Source organism: Pongo pygmaeus, chromosome 16, assembly GCF_028885625.2.
Source record: "Pongo pygmaeus isolate AG05252 chromosome 16, NHGRI_mPonPyg2-v2.0_pri, whole genome shotgun sequence".
Lineage (NCBI taxonomy): Eukaryota > Metazoa > Chordata > Mammalia > Primates > Hominidae > Pongo > Pongo pygmaeus.
The window spans coordinates 106696427-106719864 of NC_072389.2; the positions used below are offsets into that span (position 1 = coordinate 106696427).

The 23438-nt window shown below is 43.8% G+C and overlaps 1 protein-coding gene across 5 annotated transcripts in view; it reads left to right on the plus strand.

Annotated features, from left to right (window-relative positions):
* The window catches only part of LRRK1 (leucine rich repeat kinase 1), a 155363-nt gene that overhangs the window by 6911 nt on the left and 125014 nt on the right, over window positions 1–23438 (plus strand). The gene's annotated exons all lie outside the window — the stretch shown is intronic.

Consider the following 23438-nt stretch of genomic DNA (forward strand, 5'->3'; position numbering starts at 1 on the left):
TTGTTTTAACTTTATTGTACTTATAAGGTGTACGTAATGTTGTATTTTTCTTTTTTCTCTTAACCATCTATCAGTGACATTTACCTAGGGCACCACTTAGCTCCTGTGATCAAGTGAAACATCATTTCATTTATTTTATTTTATTTTTTTACAATTTAATAGTTTGATCAAAAAATGATTCATAAATTGGGCAGCACTCAGAACCAAAAGAAACATCATTATCTGTGGGAGTACTATGTGCAGTTATTGACCTAATCCTTATTCTCCTGTGGGACATTTGGGTTGCTTCTAGTTATTCACTCCTACTGAAAGCATTTCCTTCCCATCTCTTAATACTTGGTTTCAAGGTTATTTCTGTAATGTAGGTTTACAGAAGTTGAATTATTGGTCTTGAACATCTTTAAATTCTTGGCACATATTGCCAGATTTTCTGCTACAGTTTCACCACTTTTAAGACCAATAGGATATCATTGTTAACAAATATTTGTTAATCCCTTAGTATGTACTAGGCACTACATGTACAAAGTTCAGAACTTTACAAAATAATGTCATAAAATCCTCACGACAACCTGGAACATGGTACTTTTATTTCCGTTTTATAGCTGAAGAACATGAGGGTAAGAGAAGCCTGGAAACTTGTTCAAGGTCAACGACTCAGAAATCACAGAATCTGAACCCTGTCTTAATGCTACAACATTCTTAAATGCTAGGCCATACTATGGGAGGTGAAAGGGTCAACATGTTGGGTCTGAGAGGCCCACGTGTGTACCCTTAACCATGTTAACTAACGATCGGCCACTGTACCTGGCTTGGCAGACACTTTGTTCAGTTGTTTGAGTGTTTTTACTCCATCTGAAATGTCCAGCAGCTGACCAGGGTGATGTTTCTGGAAGGTGTCTTTTCACATCCATCACGTTATGAAATGGGAGACGAATTTGCTTCTTGACATTGCCCAGCATTAAATCTTTCCAGAGTGTTCAACTTGTATGTTTGTAAATTTTCTTTTTCTTTGTATTAGACATATGTCTTTTTTCAGTTGTGTGGTAGGAAGGCCTTGCTCTGTTAGTGTGGGATCAAGGTGGCATGCGTGATAAAACGCTGTCCCTGATTTGGGGGTAGCACCTCCACCTTTCCAGGGCACATGAAGCTCCCTTATCCTCCTGCTGCTCCTCTCAGCAGCCCTGAGGGATGAGGGTGGGGACAGGGACCTTGGGTCTGTTTGGGGCCTGTTGGGTAGGTGACTGTGTCGTCTGAAAAAGCCCACAGGAGGCGCTGCTCCCTCCCCTCCTGGTCAACAGTTGGTGATCTAAAGGAGTGCTTCTCAACCACTGCCCACACAGTCACTGGGTAATGGCTCAAACCGGTAGGGCCCTGGCACCACCTGGACCCACTGGAGCAGCATCTTGGGGCAGGGGGGCGGGGAGTGAGCAAGCATGGGTAATTTTTTCTTTTTCGCTTTCTTTCTTTTTTTGAGACAGTGTCTTGCTCTGTCACCCAGGCTGCAGTGCAGTGGCATGACCTCAGCTCACTGCAACTTCCACCTCCCAGGTTCAAGCGATTCTCCTGCCTCAGCCTCCTGAGTAGCTGGTACTACAGGCGTGCGCCACCATGCCCAGCTAATTTTTGTATTTTTAGTAGAGACGAAGTTTCACCATGTTGGCCAGGCTGGTCTAGAATTCCTGACCTCAAGTGATCCACTCACCTCGGCCTCCCAAAGGGGTGGGATTACAGGTGTGAGCCATGGTGCCTGGCCAGCATGGCTAATTTTTAAAAGTTCCCTAGTGATTCTAACGTGTAGCTAAAGTGGAGAATCAGCCCATCTAAATGGTTTGAGTCCCGTAGAGCAGCACTTCTCAAATTATCAGGTGCACACATCCCCTGGGGATCCTGATGAAATGCAGAATCTCATTCAGGAGGCCTGGGGCACAGATAGCCTGTGTTTCTAGGTTCCCAGGGATCCCCCATTGATTCTTACAGGTCTCAGGGACCAGGGCACAATGGGCTTTGGACAAACCCATCCCCACCTCCAAGCTCGTGGCAGGACAGATAATCAGAAAATGTTAAGGTGCTCCAAAAGGCCAAAGTGTGGCACTCCCCAGCCCCCATGATTCTCCCTAAAGGCCTGCATCTGAGCTTGGCACTGCTCCTTAGGAGGCGTCCTCTCCTGACTGTGCTCTGATGGGAAACAGCAGGCGCAGAAAAGTCTTTTCTGCCCCAGCCCTCTTTCTCCAGTGGGATCTCAGGAATCCCTGCCATCCCTGTTCTGTATAACCCAAGGGACACACACAAGGGCCAAGGACCCTGATGTGACCTCAGCAGCCTTCACTGTGTACTGTTCAAGGAGCTTGAAGTAGGGACAGGACAGGGAAGTGACACCCTGGGAACCCCTGAGAATGAGGGAGGTGTTTGTGCAGCGACCTAACACAGAAAACACAGAGTTGAAGAGGAGAGGAAAATAGCCTGACATGCCCCAGAAAGTTCTGTCCCGTTTAGCATTAAGAAAATTATATTACATGTTAACGAATTACAATAATAACAAAATCCTCATAAGGAATCTGGTGAGATGCTACTAATTTATACCCATACTCAGAGTTTTAAGGTCCCACAGGTGGTACCAGCAGAACTGAGCCTGTGAGCCCCAGCCCTGGAGCTCACTAACAGAAGTTATTAATTCCAGGGATTAAAGCCTACAGTGCTGCCTCTGTAAAGCCCAATTTTAATGCATTGCATGTTGGATTTCATTTTCACAGAATATATTAATAAATATGTACACTAAGGCTACAGCCAAGGAGCAGGTAATGCTCAAAGGGTGACGTGTGGTCACGTCTGTGTGCTGGGATTGCACTCACTGTGTTTTGCTCATTGGTGCTGTTTATGTTTCCTACAATATCTACACATTGCTTTTTGTTTTGTTTTGCCTTCTTTTGCGTCCAGAAGAATAATATTACAAGTTATTTTTAAATTATTGTTTATTTAAGTACTGATGATTTGTGATTAGAATCTAAATGGTAAACCTCCTGTGCCTACATCCAAAGTTAGATCTGCCTCCACTGGCCTCTTTGCCTTGAAGTCTTTCTGGAATAAATGCAGAATACTTGACTTACTATGACTGCAGCTGATCGCCCGCAGGACTCACCCTCTGAGCATGTCCCCAGAGCCTAAGCTGGATTCGTCCCATCCCACCTTCTCCCAGACTTCCTGGGATGATAGGGAGTCCTGTTTCCCCTCTCCCACCCCCCAAATCCACCAGCCTCACTCAGGGAAGACTGTTCAGGCCTAATTTCCAGCTCCGGCTGAGAAAAGTTGGCTGCCAGAAGGAAAACTAATGATACTCAAAATTATATAGGGACAGCTTTCTCGTGCTTTAAAAATCCTTGGAAGATAACGTGTTTGAAAACGACAACATTCTTATTATATTTCCAAGTATGCTTTAGAAAAAGACCCACAATTTAAAAACACAGTGTCTACTTTTGGGTGTTGGGGTAACGGTATTTTTAATTTTTTATTTGTGTGTAGGCATGCCTTTTCACACCCGCTACCTGCTGTGACTTGCGTGACCTCAGCTCATGTTTGTTTACAATGGTTAATCCTTTCAAAGCCCCTGGATGTGGGGGGCTTTGCCCAGCTGGTGTGGGGCTGGGGTCTGTGTGTGTCTGCCCTGCCGTGCGGCCCGCTGTGTGTTTGTGCAACACAATTGTGTCCCAGGAAGGTGTGTGACAGTCTCCACCTCATTAGCACCGGCAGCAGTCAGCTCGCCTGCGGTGCAGGAGGAGTGGTTGGAAAGCTTTGATGGGCGTAGTTTGCCAGCTGACAGAGCAGCTGTCAATGAGATGCTGGGCACGGGCTACAGGATGCGCATTACTTTGACAAACATGTCATTAGATGTTCATTCTTCTGAGTATGTCTGACACCAGCCAGAGTGGAAAAACCAGTCCTGCCAGCCAAGGAGAGCTGTCCTGGAAAGTAGAGAAGTCAGGAAACTTCCACATAATTCAGGTGGAGAATACTTGGGGAGACTTCTGGATTGTGGAGGGTGGGTGGAGCTTAAGCAGACGTCACCCAGGCAGTGGCTCACACCCCAGCTCTCTGTGAGTGGCCGTCGCTTTGGTCCTGAAAGCCCTGCCAGAGTCACACACCTCTCAGAGCACTGCCCACCACCGGACCCAGCATGGACCAGAGGAGGAGAAGGAACATTCCAGAAGTTCTTCAAATCCCAGGTTGTTTCATGGCTACTTCCAATGTCTTGTTTTTTTCTCCTTTGGCTTTTTTGAATCTGTATTTGAAATACAACTTCTTAATATAGGAGCTAAGAGGTTTGCTCAAGTAGGGGCTCTTCCTGCCTTCCAGAAATTGAAGTAGGAAATAGATCAAATTAGGAAGAGCCTCTAGGGTGGCAGCCGGCCTTCTTGTCAGGCCACAGCAGGGAAGTCTACAAGGGACAGATCCCCAGTGATGAGCCAGCCCACATCTCTGACCTGTTCCTCCTGTTGGATTCCTGCCTGAACGTGCTGGGCTGTGTTCACACCACGGGAGTCACAGCAAACAGGGCAGGCAGGGCCTTGCAGGGAAGGAGATTCCAGCCTGGCTGCAGGAGCATGCCAGCCCCTCCAGGGAGCACAGCCACGTCTGGTCAGGAATCTTTTAATGAGTGATGAGAAGGACAGGGAGGCTGATTGGTGGCCCAGGTGGCGGGCGAGGTGGCTGTGTGCGTCCATCCATGCAGGTGGCAGTTAGCACAGCTGTGCTTCATGCTTACAAAGCAGAGGCCAGCTACAGATGCTCCAGGCCTTGATGAGCCTTTGAACATTTGTTTTAACCCGAAGCTTAGATCTTCTCCTGATTACTTGTCCGGAATGTGCTTGCTTACTTCTAGCAATGGGGAGCTGACTCCCTAGCAAACAACTCCAGCCTTTCTATGGACAGCTCTGGTAGGAAGTGGATGCTGTGGGGCTCTCTTCGTGCCTGGCTTTATTCATTTAGACAGATCAGAATCCCTTAACCCATTTCTTGGAGTCATTAAAAGCAGATGTGTTGCCCTCCCTGCAGATTCCTTTTTAGGCTGAGTAAGCCATCCCACTGACAGGCCGCCGGCAACTGTACACGTTCCACTTGGATATCACAAGAGTTTTTTGACTTCTCAGTCTGTCTGTGGGCTAATTATTAGGCCATACACACTTGGGTCCACGAGGAGAGCTGCCCCTACCTGCTTCCCCACCCTGCCGTGGACTGGCTCTCAGGAGCACCCCCACTGATCCACCCCATCCTAGGTGGCCCAAGCCTGAAGGTGGTGTCTCACCAGAGCCCCAGTCCTCACCCCCTGCCCGGGGGTGCCCCCACCCCACACTTGCTCCTGACTTGGCCTCCTTTATGTGGGGTGTGCTGGGCAGCCCTATCTGGTGGCCTCTGCGCTTGCTAGGGAGCAGCCCAGGCTCACTTGGCATGCATTCAGCCACCAAGACAGAAGATTTTCTTACCAGCCATATGCCCTGGCCTCCATGAAGAGGTCAGTAGCCTGAGAGCAGGGAGATGTCCGTGTGGGCCTCCCCAGGCCCCTGTGCAGAGCGACACGGATTTTCACCCCTCCTGGTTTGCCTGAGTCAGACTTTGAAGGAGCCATCACTAGGGATTTTTATGAAGTTCTTTAGTTCTCTGGGAATGGAGCCCTCCCACCCCACCACTCCCAATGCCATGTAAGTCTAAACTTGAGTGTGTGAATTGCACGCACATTTTTGGAAAGTTTGATGAATGAAAATAAGGAGCTGCTATTATTCTTTGGAAGTCCTCATTCTGAGTCCTTTCACTATTCAGGCCACCCTTGGGTTCAGTTTGTCCAGATTCCACTTGGCCATCTTGCTACTTATTGGGTGACATTTGTCATGAAAAAGAAAAGAAAAAAAACAAACAGAAACACACATCTCAACCAATAGAATCCTCCCTGAGCTCATCACCCCATGCAGCACAAAGAAGCACACATTAATCAGAACTTCTATTTTCAACTGTAGAGAACTTTTGAGGATGGCAGTTCCTTTTGCTAACGCTGCTGGGGTTGTGTCTGGCGACATCCTCTCATCCGCCATTCAACATCCAGCACCCAGGGGCTGTGGCACGTTGCCAAATGTTGGCTTAAAATCACCTACCTGGTCATTTCAGGAGAACCAAGAACAAAAATAACTTACATGACACTTTGAACTTTTCAGTGACTTAGAGATATTTAAAGGCAGAGAACATTTTAATCGATTATTTTAAATATGGAACCATGTTAACGATGCAAATTGGAGGTTAGAGATTGAATATAAATGGACAAGAATGGCTCTCTGAAGTTCCTGTTAGCAGCTTAGTTTGGACTTGACGCCGCCATGTGAACTCAGAGAGGCAAGTGGGTGGTGACAGGTGGCCCACACCTGCAGGGGTTAGAGATGGAAGGTTCAGGGCCTCGCTGTGCTGGTGGGGCTGGGTGGGGGAGGCCAGGGCAGGGCTCCTCCAGTCATTCTGTCCCCACCCCAGCTTCCAGGCTCAAATGGCCCCAGTGGGCAGTCACTCCAGTCTCTGTGCAAACTTCACCAGCGCCCATGGGTTCAAAAATAAGAAGCAAGCGAAGAGCCTCTGCCTGACAGTGGACTACGAGCATTCTCCTGGTGCCTGACTCCTCCCTGAAGGTTAAGAAAAAGTTATTTATATGGAATTCCACAATTCGCACAGTGGATTGAAATGATAAGAGAAAGCCACAGTTATTCTTGGCACCCTTTCCATCATGCCCATGGGTAATCACTGTTAGCTAAGTGTGTTTTCTTTTTGTTTGTTTGTTTGTTTTGAGACGGAGTTTCATTCTTGTCATTCAGCCTGGAGTGCAATGGCGCAACCTCGGCTCACTGCAACCTCCACCTCCAGAGTTCAAGCAATTCTCCTGCCTCAGCCTCCTGAGTAGCTGGGATTACAGGCACACGCCACCACGCCCAGCAAATTTTTGTGTTTTTAGTAGAGATGGTGTTTCACCATGTTGGCCAGGCTGGTCTGGAACTCCTGACCTCAAGTGATCCACTCGCCTCGGCCTCCCAAAGTGCTGAGATTACAGGCGTGAGCCACAGCCCCCGGCCTGAGTGTGTTTTCTTCCTAACCTCTTCCAAAGCACATGTATGGTTATCTTTGTGTATATTTCTGGTTTTACATGCATATTCAGTTGTACATACTATTGTACAACTTTTTTCTCTTGAGTATGTCTCAGAGTTCCCTCTATATGCACCACATTTGGTGTGAATCCAACCATGTTTCATCAATCTCTTATTAAAGTGTCTTTAGATTCTTTCTACCTTTTGCTTCTAAGAGTTGAATATTACTGCATATGCCCCAGCAGAATGGCAGGATCACAGAACAAACACATTAAAAATTATCAAAGGAATGCATACCCCTGGTTAATGAAGGCTGTCAGACAGAAGGGACTATAATATAGGAAAAGCAACAAGGCCCTGCCCCAGTGTCAACTCCCAAAAGAATTGTTATTTCCTGTTTCTGGTTTTAGTTCTTCAGGTAATTACCATTTCTCAATGTAAAGAAGATGCCTGCACCTCTCTATTGCTGATCTGTTGAAACAGTGCCTGTTGACTTCCTGCCATCATAAATGAATATTTCCTTCCCTTTTGCACCCCATCTATCTGCTGCTCCCTCTGCATTTCATTCTTTTGGGGCTGACTCATCCCTAGGTTGCATTTGTGACTTTAAATGATATGTTCCCTTCATGATGATGAGTGCCCAGAGACTCAGTATTCTGTGGAGCCCTGGAGATGAGCACCACCCCCCTCCCTGCTACCTCCATCCGCCTCCCGCCTCCCACCCAGGACTTTTACTTTGCACCCTTATTTAATTGGAATGCATCAGCGAGAAAATGCCGAAGAAAGGACTCCTGGGAGGCTCCTGCAAGAGACTCCGCGTTCCTGAGGGCATCTTTATTTTGCCCTCTCCTGCAATCTCAATTGGAATCCTCTGCCTTTGGAACCTTCTCCCTTGTCCTCTGATGTGGTGTGAGTCTCACTGCTGTGTGGTGACCTGGTTTCCCTTTCAGAAGCTTTCAGAATCTTCCCTGTGTGCTCGGTCTTCCAAAATTTTCCAACGAAAGACCTGGGTGAGGGTCCTCCTCCGTTCCTGCTGCTTGGCACTGGGTGGGCCAAGCATGTATCCCTTTCATGCGTGGGACATTTCTTGTATTTTCTTTAATAATATTTTTCTCTTCTGCTTTCGCTATAGTTTTGTTTTGTTTGTTTTTCTGGAACTCCTATTAATTAAGATACAGGTTGCTTATCTTTTCGCTCACATTTTCCAACTGTTGTTCTTTTTCTTAATGTTTATAAACTTTTGACCAGGTCCAGTAACTCGTGCTGGTAATCCCAGCACTTTGGGAGGCTGAGGTGGGCAGATCATTTGAGGTCAGGAGTTCCAGACCAGCCTGGCCAACGTGGCAAAACCCCATCTCTACTAAAAATACAAAAATTAGCCAGGCATGGTGGCACACACCTGTAGTCCCAGCTACTCAGGAGGCTGAGACATGAGAATCGCTTGAACCTGGGAAGCAGAGGTTGCAGTGAGCTGAGATCGCACCACTCCACTCCGGCCTGGGCCACAGTGCCAGACTCCATCTCAAAAAAAAAAAAAAAAAAAGATTTGCTTGACTTTATCTTCTAACATGTCTATTGAACATTTCATTTTGGAACTCAGTCTTAATTTCCAAAACTCTTTCCTGTTCTTGGTTGTTTATTTTCATAGCATTGTGCTCCTGTGTTATGTACGCAGTATTTTCTTAAATTTCCCAGAGGATCCTAATGGCCGTTTATTTTGTTTTATTTTGGTGTCAGTCTTATCTTCTCAGGTAATTTTTATTTATTTATTTAAAATGTCAAAATCATGTATTGAAACCAACATTTTACAGTGAATTCCAGACAAATCAATAATTATATGATTCAAAGCATTATTAGGGAAATTTGCAGTCAGCTGACTTTATAGGCAAAGAATGTCTATAAATTACATAGAAAGCAACTTCCTAGGATACTAAGTCAGTGAAAATGCTGGCAGAAAAATATTTTTCACTGGCACTTATTTTTGAAGTTCTTTTTAATGACCTCTGCATTCTCTACATTTCTTCTAAGCCCCGGCTTTGTGTTTGTCTTTATTAATTCAGCATGATTATTTCAACCATTCTTAGGCATCCACTTGTGGAGGACACTGTTCTGGATGCTGGGGACACAGAAGGAGTGTGGCCTCTGCCCTTACAGGGCTTCCAATTGTAGCAGGAAAAGTAGACAGCAAAGAACAAGAGAGCTGAGCAAGGTAGCTCATGCCTGTAATCCCAGCACTCTGGGAGGCCGAGCAAGTGGATCGCTTGAGTTCAGGAGTTTGAGACCAGCCTGGGCAACATGGCGAAACCCCGTCTCTACAAAAAAAAAAAAAAAAGAAAATTAGCTGGTCTTGGAGGCACACACCTGTGGTCCCAGCTACTTGGGGACGCTGAAGTGGGAGGACTGCTTGAGCCTAGGAGGCAGAGACTGCAATGAGCAGAGATCGCACCACTGCATTTCAGCCTGGGTGACACAGCAAGAAACTGTCTCAAAAAAAAAAAAAAAGGAAGGAAGAAGAAAACCAGAGAGTGATGCTTAATGAAGCATTAGAGTAAGATCATGTAAAAAGAGGCACAGTGTGGCCATTTTTATTTGTCATTAGGTGAGGCATTGGTGTTGAATTTCACATCTGCTCGGTTGACCAGAAGGAGGCGACCACAGGAAGGCTGGGAAGAAGAGTATTTATTGAACATACTGAAAATAACAGAGAATGATACGCCCAGCCCTCCCTCTTGTGTCTAGTCTTAGTCCTACACTCCAGGCTGTGTCAGATCCTGCTATGGTCAGGGCCCTGGGAAGCCAGGAAAATGTCCTCATGATGTTTCTATTCCAGCAGGGGAAACACAGTAAATAAACCTGCACTCTACCGTCAGGAGTGAACAGGGCCATGACAGAAATCATCCAGGTTGCAGGGATGGAGAGTGACAGGCATAGGGCACTATTGCTGGTCAGAGATCAGGGAAGGTGTCGGGGGAGGTGGCATTTACACAGGATGAAGTGAATGGAATCAGGAGGTCAGTTCTGTAAAGGAGCTGGGGAAATGGTGCTCCTGGCAAGGCATCAGTGAGTGCAAAGGCTGGGCAGCGGGAATGAGCTCGGTAGGTTTGAGTGACCGCAAGATGGCTGCGCAGTTGGGGCAGAGTGAGGGACGCACCAAATGGGGCTGGAGAGGTAAAGCGGTCACAGCGGGAGTGTAGATTTTGTTCCAAGGCTGATGGACACATCTGAGGAGCTGCACGGTCTTATTTAGGGAATTAGAAGCCTATTTCCAGAGCCCTGGAGACAAGGCACCAGCGGGGCCAGGATTGTGGGGCAGCAGTGGGAAGAAGAGAATGCACTGGGAATAGGCCTCAAAAGAAAGCTATCAGGACTTGTGTGGGTATCTACACACAAGTATGTAACAAACCACCCTATCACTTGCTGGCTTAAAAAAACAACAAATGATCATTTCCCAGGTTTCTGTGGGTCAGGAATCTAGGCAGGGCCCAGCTGGTGGTTCTTCTTGCTTCACTCCCATGTCTGGCCCCTCCATGCTCCTCCACATGACTGCTCTCTCTTCCACACACTTTCTCATCCACCACATGTCTAGCCCAAGCTTCTTTACAGCCTACTGTCAAATTCTTGGAGTTTAGCAGCAGAAGCCTCTAGGCCTCCCAAGGCATAGGCCTAGACCTGGTACAGAATCACTTCTGCCAGCACCTGTGGGTCAAAACAAGTCAAAGGCCAGTCCAGATTTAGGCCAGCACAGGAAATAGACTCCGCCTCCTGGTGAGAGGAGCAGGCTTTGATATGGGTTAGGTGAGTGAGAAGTAAAGAAAGGAGGTATCAAAGATGCACTCATCACTCAGATTTAACCAACGTTAATATTTTGTCATTTTTGCTTCAAAGAAAATATTTTAAGAAGTCAAACCTTACAGATACAGCCAGAACCCCTTTGGATCTCTGCCTGATCACTGCTCTCCTTCAACTCCAGGGGTAGCCATTATTCTGAAGTTAGTCTGAACCCTTTAAGGCTGTATGTGTGTGTGTGTCTGTAAATACATGGTATCATTTCTGCCTTGCCAGGCAGATCCCCTCTGGGCTACCATCTGTTGTGCAGGGGTTGGCATGAACTCCACAATGTCTTCCACTGAGGTTAGGGAATAGGCTTTATTAAGAGAAAGAAAATCACAAAGCCTGAATCTGCAAGATGGCATGGCATGTGGCCTCCAGCCTCTCCTTTAAGAGGAAGCTATGCCAGGGCATCTACTGGATAGGGCTGGATGGGGCTGGGTTCTACTCCAGCCAAGGGTCCAGCCTGGGTCTTCCCTCTCAGAGCCCAGCCTGTCAATAGCATGCTAGCTGTGGGTGCTGGCTGCTTATATGGGGCAACTCGGGGTCTGTGGAATGTGCAGTCCTCTATGATGAGCCACTAGACCCGTGGGAAACTGAGCTTGGGTGCTAACACTTCAGCTGGGAGAAGGAGGCATCTCAGCTGGCTCATTGTCCAGCTGTGGTAGGGATGGGGTAACCAGAGTCCTGTTTTGTCAATCCTGCTCATTTCAGAACAGTTTCCATACTAAAAATGTTGGATTAAATATTTTCATACTATGCCAGTCTTTTTGCAGCTTGCTTCTTCAGCCAACACAAGTTTGATAAAATAAGTATGTACTATATTTTCCAAGAAGCAGGATACATCACTTTGCCTATAAAACCATACAGGCCTGGTGCTTTTTAATGGGTAGATGTCTCACTATTGATTCTGTCTTTTTAAAGGTTATAGGTTTATTTAAATGTTCTATTTCTTCTTGAGTTGTTTTATGCAATACAATTTTTAGATAGTTATCCATTTAATCTAGATTTTCAAATATTTTAGCATGAAGTTTATAATGGTTCAGGATTTTAAAATATATTTTTAAACTATCTTATTCATTTTTAATAGATGAATCATATACTTACACACAATTTAAAAGTACAAAAGGGAATACAATGAAAAGTACCCATTCCCGCCCCCCACCCAAACTTACTTCCAATTGCCATCTCTTCCAAAGAATCAGGGCTAATACTTAGTTCCGCTTTTTTATTGGCTCAGAAACCACAGTTTTTAGGCCTGGACTCAAAATGGCATATTTTTCCCTTTTCATAAGTCTTTAGCTACGTGGAACTTTAAAATATTATGTTTTTATCTTAGATTTCTTCTTTTTAAATGTTTATTTATTTATTTATTATTTTATTTTATTTATTTTATTTTTTTTGAGGTGGAGTCTCGCTCCGTCCCCCAGGCTGGAGTGCAGTGGTGCAATCTCGGCTCACTGCAAGCTCTGCCTCCCGGGTTGATGCCATTCTCCTGCCTCAGCCTCCCGAGTAGCTGGGACTACAAGCGCCCGCCACCACGCCTGGCTAATTTTTTTTGTATTTTTAGTAGAGACGGGGTTTCACCGTGTTAGCCAGGATGGTCTCGATCTCCTGACCTCGTGATCCGCCCGTCTTGGCCTCCCAAAGTGCTGGGATTACAGGCGTGAGCCACTGCCCCCAGCCTATTTATTTATTTATTTACTTACTTACTTAGAGACAGGGTCTCACTCTGTCACCCAACCAGGAGTGCAGTGGCAACCTCTCGGCTCACTATAGCCTTGACAGCCTGGGCTTTAGCAATCCTCCTACCTCATCCCCCTAAGTAGCTGGGACTGCAGGCGTGCACCACCACGCCTGGCTAATTTTTGTACTTTTTTTTTGTAGAGATGGGGTTTCACCGTGTTGCCCAGGTTGGTCTCGAACTCCTCAGCTCAAGCAATCCACTTGCCTTAGTCTCCCAAGGTGCCAGGATTACAGATGTGAGCCACCGCTCCCAGCCACTTTTTAAAATTTTTTATTACAGAAACTTTTGAACACAGTACACAAGTAGAGAGAATATTAAAAATGGACCCCTTTGTACCCATTACCCAAATTCAGTAATTATCACACATGGGCAATCTTTTTTTTAACCCTCTTGTTTTTAGTTGACATGTAATAATTGCGCTTGTCAATGGGATACAGAGTAATATTTGGATACATGTATACAATGTGTAATGATCAAATAAGGATAATTAGCATATCCATCACCTCAAACATTTTTCATTTCTTGGTGTTGGGAACATGCAAAAGCCACTCTTCTAGCTTTTTGAAAACAGACCACAAACTATTGTTAACTGGATTCCCCCTCCAGGGCTCTGGTACACTGGAACTTAACCTCCCATGCAGGTAACCCACCTTCTGCCATCCTCCCTCCTTCCCCGACATGGCCAGTCTGCATCCACGTAAACCCCCTTCTCTCTCTTTCCAGATGATTTAGAACCCAATTCCATACTTATAGCTTAAGAAGTCTAAAAAAGAAAAAACAAAATATATTTAACCTACATTTAAATGTATGTTTAAAAATGTATGTTAACGTATGCCCACAATAGCATGCTATTGACAGGCTAGGCTTCTGAGAGGGGAGACCCAGGCTGGACCCTTGGCTGGAGAGGGCCGGGAGTGGTGGTTCATGCCTGTAATCCTAGGACTTTGGGAGGCTGAGGTGGGTGGATCACCTGAGGTCAGGAGTTTGGGACCAAACTGACTAACATGGAGAAACCCCATCTCTACTAAAAATACAAAAAATTAGCCAGGCATGGTGGCAGGCACCTGTAATCCCAGCTACTCGGGAGACTGAGACAGGAGAATCGCTTGAACCCAGGAGACAGAGGTTACAGTGAGCCCAGATCGTGCCATTGCACTCCAGCCTGGGCAACAAGAGTGAAACTCCATCTCAAAATAAATAAAAAAAGTCAAAATATCAAATATCTAGTCAGTGTTCAAATGTCCTGGATTGTCTCTGTTTTTATCACTGGTTTGTTTGAGTCAGGTTTGTTGAGTCAGTGCCGTTGCATGCTGGGACATGGGACAGTACAGTTCCTAAGTCTCTTAATTTCTATCTTTCTCCTTCAATTTCTTTTTGATTGCAGTTTCTTTTGTTGATAAAGCCATATTGTTTGTCCTTTGCAATTTTCCACAGTCTGGATTTTGGCAATTGCATTTCTGTGTGTGGCCTGACGTGTTCCCACCTTCCCTATGTTTTTGTGGATCCAGAGGCCTGATTAGATTTAGTAAGATGTTTTGGCAAAAATGCCCAATAGATGTTGTGTACTTCCTCTTGCCTCACCCAGTCACAGAATGTCTAATTGTCTCTCTCTGATGTTTAGAGTTTTTTAATGATTTTCAGTGGTGTCAGCGCAATCACTCATTATAAACGTCCTAATGGTTTTTCGACGTTTCACACAATGGTTTTATCAGTCATTGATGGTTGCTTAGATCAATTATTTAATTTGAGGTTGCAAAGTGGTGTTATTTTAAGTCGATCTTACCTTCTTCATTTATTAGCTGAAAGTGATCTCTAAAGAAGAAATTTCTTCCATTAACTCTGTGGTACCTTGAGTTACGTTTGTAAAGCAAAGTAGGGGCAAATGGTTGGGTTTTTTTCTCTTAGTTTTCTTATTCATTGTCCTGAAAACAAGTCAATTCCCTAGCACCTTTTGAAGGCGGCTAATGAAGGTGGGTTTTTTTTCCTTGGTATCATTATGAACTCATGAATTTTATTTATTTGATTCTTGATGCTAACGCTGTTCCTCTTTTGCCAGTAGGCCCTCTGAGTAGGTTCCTCTATCTTTTGGCATGACCCCAGAAGTCTTTGATAACTTCCTTGCTTTCTGATGTGACAAGACGTCCAGGGCCAGTTTGTCCATATCCTGCCCCGGATGCACAGTGCCCTGTTTCTCCAAGAATCCCTGTGTCCTTTGCTGATGATGCCATGATTTTAAGTTCTCTAATGTAGTTTTATCTCTTTGTTCCAGATATTGCTCGTGTGTTCTCACATGTCCTGCTCTCTCTCTCTCTCATTTTGTTGTTGATCAGTCTTTCCATAAGATTGTTTATTTCACTAGTCCTTTATTCTTTTTTCTAAATTTACTCCTCCTTTTTTTCAGCTTCTTGACTAGTATCCTGTAACTTCTGAGGGCTCATATTTTTGCAACTTGAAAATTATTCTTATTTATTTACATATATGCTTCTGAAATTCTCATTAGACACATTTTGAAAAACTTCAAAAAATATCTTCAATGTCTCTCACTCTTTTATCTCTACTCCCGGCCTCCTTGTCTTTTGGTGCTGCATCCTCCTCTTGGTCTTCCAGATTCCTGATTTGTCCTTCAACAGTGTCTCTGCTCTGCAGCCCACCCACTGTGCTTCACAGTGCAACTCTTCTCATTTTAATTTCCAAGAGTTTTAGTTGATTCTTGTTTGTGGATGCTGCATCCTCCTGTTTCTCTCCAAGACATCAGTAATATTTATTCTGAGTTCATTCTTGCTCTGCTAACATTAATTCTGTGTAGAGAAGGGCCCTGGAGGTGCTGGAAAGCTGGAGCCTGAGATTCTGCTTAGGGAAGCTCCCATGCTAACTCAGTCTTTTCCTCCAAGATAAGGATGAACAGTTGACAAGCTGTGTTGTGAACCAGGGGAGCCCAAAGCTCTCTTATCTCAGTGACTGTGTGATTTGTGTAGGTTTCCCCCGAGCAGTAATGTAAGGATGCAGCAAGATGTGCAGGCCCTCTGACCTGGCTAGACCCTGCCTTGCACAGACATTGTCACTATCAGCTGCTTACTTCCTCCTGGGAACTCTGAGGCCCAAGGGGGACAGTGGTGAAATATGACACAACTTCTCCCCTAGGTGATCAGACTGCTTCCAATGAGACTGTGCCCTTGGCTACATAAATAGGGAACATAAATATTTTCTCTATGTGTGTGTTTGTGTGTGTGTCTGTGTGTCTCTTTGTATGTGTGTCTGTGTGTCTGCGTATCTATGTGTGTGTCTGTGTGTCTTTGTGCATGTGTGTTTCTGTGTATGTCTGTGTGTCTGTGTGTGTCTGTCTGTGTGTGTCTGTGTCTCTGTGTGTGTCCATGTGTGTCTGTGTGTGTATGTGTCTGTGTGTGTGTCTTTGTGTGTCTGTGTGTGTGTGTGCCTGTATCTGTGTGTATCTGTGTCTCTGTGTGTATCTGTGTCTGTGTGTGTGTCTGTGTGTGTCTATGTCTCTGTGTGTGTGTGTGTGTGTGTGTAAGGTGGGATGTCTCTTCCTGCTGATCTGTGGCCTGCCAGTGTGCTGGCTTGGTTAGTGGAGTTTGGTGCTTCTATTTATGGTACTGCTCTTCCTCAGATGTTTGCAGGTGCCTGGGTGGATGCTGACTCTTCTGTTTGGGATTCCCCGTAGCTGTCTGTGAACACAGCATTTGTCACAACAGCCTGCGAAGAGGAGGGCCAGGGCACTGTAGCAGGCTGCCTTGGGGACATCCAGAGCATGTCTTCTGGGTAGTGGGCTCCATGTGCCTCCTGGGAGTTGCCCACCACACTTTCTCTTTAGCCCACATTGAATGTAGACCCATCAGTCCCAGGTCGCCTGGCACAAGCTGGAGAGGGGCCAGATCCACAGGGGTCTGCCTGCTATGGCTCCCCACTCCTCCCAGTCGCCCTGCTGGTGACCCGGGGACCCTCTTGCTTCCCATGTCCCCCAGCAGCCTCGGAGCACTCGCAAGCCTTCTCCGCCTCATGCACAATGGATTCCGGTCTTCTCAGATCACTTCTTTTCCCATGCTAATAAGGCTTGTTGATATTTGTAATAATTTCTAAGGATTTGGAGCAGGAGGTGGTGGCTGCAGCCGGGCTCAGCCTGCTGTCTTGATCTCATCTTCCAGTGTCTCCTGGGCATCTCCAAGGTGTGCACTTGCAGGAAATACTGAGTGAGAATGTCAAGAACCTGGGCTCTACAGTCGGAAGGAGCTGGGTTCAAATCCTGATGCTTCCCCAGCTAGTTCTGTCTGTAACAGGGGCATGGTTAGAATCTGTTTGCGGAATGCTTAGCACCATACTAAGTGCACATGCTAGGTAGACCCTCAAAAAAAATGGCCTGTTCTTTTTCTCTTTTTCTGTTGGGCAAATTATGTAGCCTCAGCTGGACTCTATTTCTATTAGTGAAAATGATAATAATATTACAATGATTAAAAAGTAGGGTCCTTACAAAATGGTGAGTCTGATTTTATTTGGCCCTAAGCTAGAGAAGGCATGGCTTAAAGTTATGGAAGACATGAATTTAAAATGTGGCCAGTCTTCATTTTCAAATGTGTGTACACCGAAATGTGACGACCCTCAAATCTAATCATCAAAATTAAAGCTGTTTAACATTTTAAATAAAAATGGTTTAATTAAAGTCCAAATCTTTCCTTGCCTTATCTTCAGAATGCTTTTTCTTTTCTTTTTTTTCCAAATTACAAAACCTGTATGTCTTACTGAAGAAAACTGGTAAAGTGTGAAGTTCGAAAATTCACGGAGTAAACAAGGCTGACGATGTGGTGCCCAGAGTCCCCCTCTGGTTCTGTTGGTAGCAGTCTTGGGTCCTCATGGGGCCTCTCTGCTCACAGTGGGTGGGTGGGGGTGTGGGGGTGTGCCCTCACCCAGAGACGGCCTCCATGTCCATGCTGAACAACCCCCAGGGTTCTCCACCCGCCAGTGCTTACTGATCAACTCGTAGTGCTGGCCATCCCTTTTCAACGAGTTTGGAAGGTGCTTTTTTCCCAGTTTTCACAGAGTAACTCAGAAGTGACTTAATAAAATATGCACAAACTGTCTTGGTATGTTCCAAATTGGGATCTTATATAAAGACTCTTGGGCCTAAGGCAACAGTCTATGTAAAGTGAATTATTTCACTTTCTTAAAATAGGGACAAGATGGCCTGCCTTTCCTTCAAGTGTAATTTTAATCTTTCTGTTTTACTCCAACGGGGTGTAAAAGCTTGCTGAGTCATTGTTTTCTGCCTTTTTAATACAAATTAATTTAGTGATTTAGAGTGGAAATTCTGCCCCTCCCTTGGTCAAGTCACTGACTCTCTGGGGACTTCTTTATCTGTAAGCAGAGCGAATACTAGCATCTGATGGGGTTAAATGAATTAACCTAAGTGTTTCCTTTGAATATTTACTCACTGCCTTTACAAAATAATGTTTCTATTCTCTCTTTCTCCCCCAAATTTCTACAAAACAACAAATTTCTATCTTTGTTGTTATTGCCATATGATTTCTAAAAATTTAAATAAACAAGCAGTAGCTTTAGGAAGTTACAAAGATAAACTATCAGAAACTTACTGAATTGGATCTTAGATAACGTCCCTTTTTACTTGGTTCTTTTTTTTTTTTAAAGCTAAAAATAAGTTTAGTTCCTCCTCAGTTCTTGGCATTTTTGTGATCATTTGTTTGCAAGTGATCATATCTTTTTTTTTTTTCTGTCACCCAGGCAGGAGTGCGATGGTGTGATCTTGGCTCACTGCAACATCTGCCTCCTGGATTCAAGCAATTCTCCTGCCTCAGCCTCCCAAGCAGCTGGGATTACAGGCGCCCACCAGTATGCCCAGCTAATTTTTGTATTTTTGGTAGAGACAGGGTTTCACCATGTTAGTCACGCTGGTCTCGAACTCCTGACCTCAGGTGACCTGCCTACCTCGGCCTCCCAAAGTGCTGGGATTACAGGTGTGAGCCACCGCACCTGGTCGTGATCATATCTTTTAAATGTTCAGCCTCCAGCCATTCATAATGAATGCCTTGAACACAGGTCAGAGAAAAATCATGAAGGGGGGCTGTTAGTGAGGTTTGGGTGGGCATGGGGCCTCACAGTGGGGCCCAGACATTCTTGGAGTGTTTACAGTTGCTGAGGAATCATGGAGCTTCTTGCTTTAATATCAGGATATTGCTCATGAAAAAAAGGAGGAGACCTATTGTTGTTCAGCCAGAGTTTGTACTAAATGGAAGAAATTTGCACCGTACACAAGCGGGCTTCTCCATCCAGGAAAAGAGCTGTGAATGCAACAACCACAGGGCAGCATTGATCTAACTCAGCTACGCACCAAAAACCCAGCTGCAGAGCAGTGCAGCTCCCAGGGAATGTTCACTCTCGCTGCAGACTGATGATCGTCTCAGAGTTTGTATCTTAGGTCGAAGGGGTGGGGTAGGCATGCTTTCACTTCTGTTCAGCATTATCTTTTACAAGGATGGGTTTGTGGCATTTGCTTTAACCTTTCGGAGGCTACACTGTAATCACTCACTGGGTTCACCTCAAATCCTCACATGATATACACCAGCCTACAATTCTACTAGCTACAGAGGACTCCTGATCTTGGCTTTTTTGCTTCTATTTTGTGTGCTTGCTTTTGTGTTTGGAAGGCAGATGGCAGTCCCAGTATTGAGACAAATCAGCTGGAGTCAATTTCTGTTGTTTGAACTTGAGGGTATATATCTCAGCCTGGAAGACATGCAGAGGAAAAGGAAGAAAACATGACCTCATATTTTTTCCCTTGCCAATATGTTAAAACTTTAGTTGTTTGAAAATATCATACGGTCATATGGTTCAAAAATTGTAAGTATCAATCTACAATTCTGAGATTCTTACATCCTTCCAGAATTTTTTTTATATGTAAAGAAGCAAAACAAAGATAGAGTCTGATTTTTCCTTTCTTTTACACAAAATGTAGCTGATCGCAGATGCTGTTCTGTACCTTGCCTGTTTCTTTCACACATTAAGGGTGTCATTGGCCTTCTTTAGTCAACTGCATAGTGTTCTGTGACATGGATGCAACTCAGTTATATAGGCAGTCTCCTCTTGATGGGCATTTGGGCGATTCCTAATACGTGCTATAACAAATAATGCCAGATGTCTATTCCCATGTATAGAAGCGTGTCTATACAATACATTCCCAAAGTGATGGGTCAAGGGGCATATGCTTCTAAAAATCTGACAGATGTTGCTAAGTAGCCCTTCAGGAGAGTTTTTCCTGTTTATGCCTCAATCCCTGAAAACATGTGTGCTTGTCTGTTTCCCAGTGGCTGACAAGTATTTATTACCAAATGTTTGCTTTTTCCTAATGTGATATGTGAAAAATGGTGTCCCAGCCTAGATTGAATATGCACTTCTCTTATGATGAGTGTGGCCAAGTGTGTTTTAGCATATGTAAGAAGTAGCTATATTTACTTTTTAAAAAACTATCTCTTCATAGTCTCTCTCTCTTTTTTTTTTTTTTTTGACAGAGTCTTGCTCTGTCACTCAGGCTGGAGTGCAATGGCACCATCTCAGCTCACTGCAACCTCCGCCTCCTGGGTTCAAACGATTATCCTACCTCAGCCTCCCGAGTAGCTGGGATTACAGACACCCACCACCACACCGGCTAATTTTTGTATTTTTAGAAGAGAAGGGGTTTCACCATGTTGGCCAGGCTGGTCTCGAACTCCTGATTTCAGGTGATCCACCTGCCTCGGCCTCCCAAAGTGCTGGGATTACAGGTGTGAGCCACCACGCCCAGACTCCAGTTTTCAAATCAAACAAAACACAGGATTAAGCAGTTTAATTTAGTTAATAGAAAAAAAATAGAAACAATTGATAAACATAGAAAATACACTGTGCCCATTCCTATGGAAAGAAATGCAAATGAAAACCAATTATGAGATATATTATTCTGTTTTACAGATTGGAAAAATCAGAAAGTTTGATATTATTTAATGTAGTAAGACTGTCGTTTTGTTCTACTTTATATATATATTTTAATCTCGATATTTTAACTCAATATTGAAAGAGTTGATAATTGAGGCTATCTTGAAAAGAACTTATTGAACAGAAATTGACAATATTTATAAAAATTAGGACTGAGTATATCTTCTGCTCCTTCCACTGCTGGAGATTTTATAGTTGCTACGTGGGCAGAAATGCATATGCATTTCCCAGGATGTTTATGTCAGCATTGCAGAGACTAAGGAAAAACTGGAAATGCCCTAAGTGTTCATCCGTGAAGACAGGAAGCTATCATGAAGAAGAATGTGCTAGATCTCCATGTACCTATGCAGAAGAACCTTCAAGCAGGAAAAGCAAGATGCAGAACATGATTATCATATAATCCATTTGTTAAAAAAGAAGAGGGAGAGAAATGAATATTTACGTGAGATCCAGGGAAACGTGAGCTGCTCCATGACCTTTGTCTGCACAGTGATGTATGCAAAGGAAACTCCAGCCTGGAATCTTAAAATCAACAAGCAGCTGAAGTCTTTAAGACAGTTGCTTGACAAGGCATCCACGGGGAATTCCATTGAAAGCACACAGACACACTGCTGAACTCCTTTGCCCAGCTCTTCCCAAAAAGCTCACAAAATACAGTCTCTGTCATCAGTCTTAAACCTCATTCTCTCAAGAAAGCCCCCAGGTGCTACCCCCAAAGCCAGCTTGTCTTGTTATGTATGTATGTTTCTGTTTCTGAGTCTGTCTTCCTCCACATCTGCCCTTTCCGTTGCAGACACCTCGGCCCCTCGGCACCCCTTCCCTGCTTGCCCGGCACCAGGAAGGTGCACTTGGACTTGCCTTAGGGTAAAGGAGGAGGCAGAGGCGGGGAGATGGGACACCTCCTCATGGGTTTCGTCCCCGCCGTTTGAATGTGACTTACGAATGCATGGAGGTCATGAAAGGGATGTAATTTTGCTAAATATTGGTAAATCCCCCTCCCTATGGGTTGTACCATTTTGCATTCTCTCCAGCAATTAAAGAGCATATCTGTTTCATCATATTAACCCTTTGCCTATACATTGCAAATTTTTTTTTCCAAGTCGCCATTTGTCTTTTTACCTTGTTTCTGTGTTTTCAGAAGTGGAGTTGGAGTTTTTATCCTTATATGTTTAAATTTTATGTTTGGCCATAAAACAAGCCTCCATAAATGTAAAAGAATGGAAATCATACAAAATATATTCGGTGACCACAATAGAAAGAAGTTAGAAATCAATAACAGAAAGAAATTTGGGAAATTCATAAATACGTAGAAATTAAACAACACACTATTAAAAAAACCAATGTGTTAAAGAAGAAATCACAAAAGAAATTAGAATATACTTTGAGATGAATTAAAACAAAAACACGTCATGCTAAAACTTAAGGGATACAGCTAAAGCAGTGCTTAGAGTAAAATTTATAGCAGCAGCTACCTATATATAAAAAAGAAGAAAGATCTCAAATCAATAACCTAAACTTCCACCTTAAGAAACTAGAAAAAAATAGACTAAACCAAAAGCGAGTAGAAGGAAGGAAATAACAAAAGTTAGAGCAGAAATAAATAAAATGTAGAATATAAAAGCAGTAGGGAAAATCAGTGAAATCAAAAGTTAGTTCTTTGAAAAAACCAATGATTTTTGTTGACAAACCTTTAGATAGAATGACCTTAAAAATAAGAAAGAGAAGGCTCAAATTACCAAGATCAGGAATGAAAGAGGAACATCGCTGGCAACCTTATAGAAATAAAAAAAGATTATAGGAGAATACTGTGAGCAATTTGCACCAACAAATTCAATAACCTAGATGAAATAAAGTCCTAGAAAGACACAAACTATCTAAACTGACTCAAGAAGAAATAGAAAATCTGATCACACTTAAAACAAGTAGAGAGACTGAATTAGCAATAAATAAATAAATAATTCCCCACAAAGAAAAGCCAGGCCCAGATAGTTTCACTGGTGAATTCTACCAAACATTTAAAGAAGAGTTAACATCAACTTTACAAACTCTTCCAAACAATAAAATATGGAAGAATGCTTCCCAATTCAGTCTATGAAACCAGTATTACCCTGAAGCCAAAACCAGAAAAAGATCTCACAGGAAAACTACAGACCACTATCTCTTTCAAATATAGACGCAAAATCTCAACAAGACACTAGCAAACCAAATTTAGTAACACATAAAAAGGATTATACACCATGACCAAGTGGAATTTATGTTAGGATTCCAAGCTTGGTTTAACATCAATCAATATAATAATCCATATTAATGGAATAAAGGAGAAAAAACATATGATCATCTCAACAGACACAGAAACACATTTGACAAAATTCACTACCCTTTGATGAGAAACACTCAGTAAACTAGTAATAGAAGGAAACTTCCTCAATCTGATAAACTGCATCTGTTAACAACAACAAAAAAAAACCATAACTAACATCATACTTAATAGTGAAAGACTGACTACTTTCTCCCTAACATCAGGAACAAAACAAGGATGTCCACTCTCACTACTTCTATTCAACATTACACTGGAGGTTCTAGCCAGGGCAAAGGCAAGAAAAAGAAATGAAATCCAGATTGGAGAGGTAAAACTATATTTTCAGGTGACATCATACTGTACGTAGAATATTCTAAGCAACACACAAAAGACAATTAGAACTAATAGTTCAGCAAATTTGCAGGATGCAAGATCAAAATGTAAAAATCAATTGTGGTTGTATGAA